This window comes from Nyctereutes procyonoides, unplaced genomic scaffold, assembly GCF_905146905.1.
Source record: "Nyctereutes procyonoides isolate TBG_1078 unplaced genomic scaffold, NYPRO_anot_genome, whole genome shotgun sequence".
In the NCBI taxonomy this organism is placed as follows: Eukaryota; Metazoa; Chordata; class Mammalia; order Carnivora; family Canidae; genus Nyctereutes; species Nyctereutes procyonoides.
Genome location: NW_026575045.1, coordinates 7,867,138 through 7,873,137, shown reverse-complemented (window position 1 = coordinate 7,873,137; position 6,000 = coordinate 7,867,138). Strand labels below are relative to the sequence as shown.

Genomic DNA, 6,000 nt, shown 5'->3' with positions numbered 1-6,000 from the left:
CTCGTTTTTTTTGTTTTGTTTGTTTGTTTGTTTTGTTTTTTGTTTTTGTTTTTGTTTTTGGCTGGGTACAATATACTTTATTGATGGTACATGACAAGGTAGGGCTCCTCAAGCCCCTCCCCTTCCTCCGGGTCTAGGATGTAAATTGGAGGTCAGGAGATTTTCAGTGTTTGGGGGGATTAAGTTGGGGCAGGGACTCCCCAGCAGCTGAGGGCCTTTCTCTTCCTCTTGTTCTTGTTGGGGTTGGTGGTCCAGGAGGCTCTTACTCCTTGGAGGCCATGTGGACCATCAGGTCCACCACCCAGTTGCTGTAGCCGAATTCATTGTCATACCAGGAAATGAGCTTGATGAAGTGGTCATTGAGGGCAATGCCAGCCCCATCGTCAAAGGTGGAAGAGTTGGTGTCACTGTTGAAGTCACAGGAGACAACCTGGTCCTCAGGTCAGATCCACAACTGACAGGTTGGGGGTGGGGACACAGAAGGCCATGCCAGCGAGCTTCCCGTTCAGCTCAGGGATGACCTTGCCCACAGCCTTGGCAGTGCCAGTGGAAACAGGGATGATGTTCTGGGCAGCCCCTCGGCCATCACACCACAACTTCCCAGAGGGGCCATCCACGGTCTTCTGGGTGGCAGTGAGGGCATGGATGGTGGTCATGAGGCCCTCCATGATGCCCAAGTGGTCATGGATGACTTTGGCTAGAGGAGCCAAGCAGTTGGTGGTGCAGGAGGCATTGCTGACAATCTTGAGGGAGTTGTCATACTTCTCATGGTTCAAGCCCATCATAAACATGGGGGCATCAGCAGAAAGAGCAGAGATGATGACCCTCTTGGGGTCATCAAGTGAGCCCCAGCCTTCTCCATGGTGGTGAAGACCCCAGTGGACTCCACAACATACTCAGCACCAGCATCACCCCATTTGACGTTGGCAGGATCTGGCTCCTGGAAGATGGAGATGGACTTTCCGTTGATGACAAGTTTCCCATTCTCAGCCTTGACTGTGCCGTGGAATTTGCCGTGGGTAGAATCATACTGGAACATGTACATCATGTAGCTGAGATCAATGAAGGGGTCATTGATGGCGACAATATCCACTTTGCCAGAGTTAAAAGCAGCCCTGGTGACCAGGCGCCCAATACGGCCTAATTTGTTCACTCCGACCCTCACCATAGTGAGGCACTGCACCAGAAGATGTGGCTGTCTGTCCAACGGGGAGGAGCAGAGAGCCTCTCCTTCTCATTTTGGACAGCCAGTTGTTAAACAGTTACCAGCGCATCTCTGTGAAACTTCAGTTTGCAGATCCTAAATGAGGTTACTCTATAAGAAAGTTAAGACAAACACAAATCGGGGTCCCAATTGATATGCAGCAACTCAATATCCTTTCTTTCAATAAAGAAAAGAAGCTGGTTCCAGAGTTTCTTCTGTTCATCTGGAAATTTTCATGACACCTGAAAAGTAATAGACAGAAAGTGCTTCTTGAATAAATTATACATTTTGAACATAATAATACTTTAGTTAGGATAATAATTGCTAACTTTAATGAACACTTACTAGATGCCAAAAACAATTTTTAACTGATTTGTATTCACGAAAATGCCATGGGTTAAACATTAATGCCTTCATTCTGCATACGTAAAATTTAAGGAAGGAAAACCTCAGAGCTAAGAGCTAAATGTGTAATTATATTGTTGAATAAATGATTAATTTCTGATTCTACATATTTCAGATACAACCAACTTATCTGACTTTTCCCGAAAAAAAAATTTTGAATATCAGACTGTACCCCATCAACTGAATGGCAAATCAAATGAAGCATTGATGATTTACAGGAAGCAACCCTATTTTGATGAAGTGTTAAATATTTAGTTCACCACTTTCCTCTACCCCTGAATGTAATTTTACACTTGGTTAGTTTGCCTCAGGTTTGTGAGCTTTCTGGTCTCTAGAATCAGCCTCAACTGATGGATTCCTTTCTGAAGTAATGCTTGAACCCAATTCCAAAGCCTGTGCTCTTAACCAACATGATATAATGATGAAAGATGAATGTATAACTTTAGAGATAGCTCAATTCATCTTTGTTGCTATTACTGTTTTAAAAATCAAGCTGCTATTGTATACGGTTCTGTGAAATATGATGATATATACACATTGTACATATATGTCCATCCATATTAGTAGACACACATAAAACCCATAACTTTATAACTATCAAAAGAACTAACCAGTAATGTTTTCAAAAACGGTTCCGAAGGCATTGATCTAGTTGAATGTATTTCCATCTCAGCACCTGTCTCCTAATTGGGCAACCAGTTCCTATTGAAATTCAGATTCCCAATCTATTCACCCAGTCCAGGCTTCTTATATATGATGTTGCTATTATATTTCCTGAATGAACTTAATGGCCTTGGCATAAATCAAATCCAATCCATACATCTATTATACACATGCATATCAGATAGCAAATACTATTATAATGATATTGATTGTTACTTTAGATGAAGTTTTCCAACTATTTGATGATTATGATGCAAATAATATGGAGCCAGCTGGCTCCTTCCTCTTTTCCAGTTAACACAGGAGGGAAGATAGAATGACATAATCAAGACGGAAATCTTCAGCAATTATTTCCTGTGGGTGGAGGTGATGTCTGAGGAACAAAAAAGAACTTTTATACAACAGAGCCTTCTTCTCTGTGATGAAATACCTTTCAGTAGCTTCTGACCATTAGATAATTTTGTTTACCTGTCATCCACAAAGATGACTAGTGGGTCAGGTATTTTGGAGAAAAACAGACAAAAAAACATATGTTCTACCCAAAATGATTTTCCAAGCACACTTAAAAGCTTAATTTGGTTATGGGTAGAATGGAGGATCAGAAAACGAGTGAAACAGAGGATTTACTATGTACTTTAATTTCACATAGAAAGACTGATCTATAGCCAGGCCTGGAGAAATTTTCTATATATTTAAGTCTAAGTCTAAAATAACTACAGGGGGAAGGAACTAAGAAGCTTTAAAAAAATTCTAAGGCTTTTATATCATTTTAGAATATAGCACACAGACTTCATTGATGCCAAGTATCACTAAACTATGTCACCACCCATGGCAGTCAATTCCGTGTCCAGGAAGCTAGACATGGACTCCATCAGCACTGGCCAGAAAGGTCCCAGAGGTAAATGTCTACATTTGTGTTTTCAAGCACACTTTGTTCAAGTTTGCTGTGGCTTGAAAGACAATGAACTCATCCTCAGAGACCCTGTGGCTCATGGACCTTAAAGGGAAGTCCTGAAGCTAGGTTGAGAGAGTTTTTTAAATGGAAACATTCCAAAATATGTAAATCGCAGCACCTTTTCTTTTTCCTTCCTTAGTGTTCTCTATATGTTAGGAAGTTTGACTAGGATGCAGTGGTGAGTGTTATTTATAGACATGACTCATCAGCTCCCTGAAATGGTTAATGTGCAAGCAGCTAACTTACCCAAAGAGAGGAAGTCTCTGGGGAGAATCTGGTTTCCAGAGAATAATGACTCATTCTAATACTCTTTTATAAATATATTAGCAAATAACACATTATAACAAATGATGTACTCTCCCTTCACACACACACACACACACACACACACACACACACACACACACACCCCAGCAGCTAATGATAAAATAATATGTATACCATTTCTTTATCTGCTTATTGGGTTAATATTTACCAGAACCTCCAGATGTTATAAAGGCTGGAGTATATGACTATCTATTTGCTTATGTGGCTGCATTAAAGTTGATAGTTAGAAATACAAGGGAGGTCAAAAAATTCAGCAATATTAGCTTCTAGCAGAAGAGAAACAGTGACTGAAGGGCATGTTCTGTTTTGCTTACAAAGTAACATGATACACTTTACTCCCACCTGCTTCTCTACACTCTGAATTATATGCTCCTTTCACGCCACCCACATGGATTCTGCTTAGTAACTACCGTGACTGTCTTGATGGTCCTTTATTCTATGAAATGTCTTTTATAATAATTAATGTTCTTAAATTGATCCTTACATGATAAGCTGATTAGTTGTTTGAAGCCCCCACTGATAAGTAAAAGAATAAATATTGCACTTATAGTAACTATTGCTAAAATTCAGTTCTAAAGAATTTTAAGCTTCAATCAGATTTTTATTGGAGAATAAGGTTACAAATGGAACATTGACAATTTTTTAAAAAGCAAGAATTTGCATGTTATTGAGGGATTGTTTACTATTAGGTCTTTCACTTTTAAAGGGCTGATGTGACAGTGTTTCTCCTCATAACATTTCATGGTTATTAACGATGGGATCCTGTGGCATAGACAGCTTACTTCTCATTTCTAACATTAACAAGATATGATATAGAATGACAAATAAAACTAAGATCCTAGGCAAATGTTTCTGTGAGGGTCAAGAATAAAATAAAATTGAAAAATTACTCAGCATCATTTTGTCAAAACCACAAGAGAGAAAAGCCTGAATTGAATTGTAGAAAGGAAGAAAACAATACAGTGCATTAAGTTTCACTTTTGCATTTTCTCTCCAGAAGCATAACTAAAAAGGGGTTTTGAATTACAATCAGCTCACTGGGGATGCACTAATTTACCCTCTTAACTTCATTCAGAGAACCCTATGCCCTTTTTTATATTTCTCTCTAACTTCTTCTCTTACATGGCGTTTTCATCTCCATGTTGACTCAAATTTTTTAAAGTGGTCACTATGCAAATAAAACACATGAATTTATGTATGTTTTATGTTAAGTGTTATCAATGCCTTCAAAAACAGCAAATATTAATTGAGCATATATTATATAACCAGGCAGGGTTCTATAAAACTAACATACATTAACTCAATTCTTACAAAAATTCTGTGTAATAGATACCTATGCTGCCCTTGTTTTACAGATGAGGTTAGAGAAAGATCTACCATGTTCATAGGTATTGACACAGGGTAACCTAATCTTCTCTATGAGGCAAGAGACTTTCTAAGCCCTATCTACAACAAATTTAGAACATGTTTTTAATTTATCCATATAGCTATATCAAAAAATCCATACAATAAATCAACTAACTAAACTTAATGATAAATTTATTTTCCTTGATTTGGATAGTTTTTAACTTGGTAAATGTTTTTCATAGTCTTAGATCAAGTTCTCTGTTGTTTTGAAATAAATGAAGATGAAAAGAAATAACCTAGAAATGAAGAATTGTGACATGGAGGGAAATTGGTACACATACTTCATTTTTAAAAATTTCTTGAGCACTAGTATGATTTTTAACCATATTGAGTATTTAATATCATTCTAATTAGGAAATAAACAAAAGAGTGCTAAATTACTAGCCAGAACCTGACAAGATCACAAGTGTCACCCTTAAGTATTTGGGTTAGCCACAGAACATGTGGACTTATCTATTTCTATGATCAGAATATGGTATGCCCCCTCACACTTTCCCAGAATTCTTTAGAATGTTTTATTTTATTTTTTATTTTTTTTAATTTTTTTTGTAATTTTTATTTATTTATGATAGTCACACAGAGAGAGAGAGAGGCAGAGACACAGGCAGAGGGAGAAGCAGGCTCCATGCACTGGGAGCCCGACGTGGGACTCGATCCCGGGTCTCCAGGATCGCGCCCTGGGCCAAAGGCAGGCGCCAAACCGCTGTGCCACCCAGGGATCCCAAGAATGTTTTAAACTAGAGTCAGAAAGCCCTTAATTGTATTCTCAGTAAGGCAAGTCACAACCACTAAGATGAGTGAAATTAATTAGAATGATGAGATTAAAGAGGATAAATAAAAACACACAGTCAATACTACTTGTACAGTATTATATGGGAAAGTTCAGTATTAAAACTTCAACTATGAAGTTGGAATAGGACTTTGAGAAATAGGAGATAGAGCAGGGAATCAACAGAAGAAAAAAGAACCTAGAAACAAGTGGAGAATGGGGAAAAATTGTAAACAGCACATTTATGATTATAAAAAAATCTTTTAGAGA

The 6,000-nt window shown here is 38.1% G+C and overlaps 1 pseudogene; it reads right to left on the bottom strand.

Moving 5' to 3' along the window:
- Positions 1-262: 262 nt before the first annotated feature.
- On the bottom strand, positions 263-1,168 carry LOC129509290 (glyceraldehyde-3-phosphate dehydrogenase-like; annotated as a pseudogene).
- Positions 1,169-6,000: the final 4,832 nt, after the last annotated feature.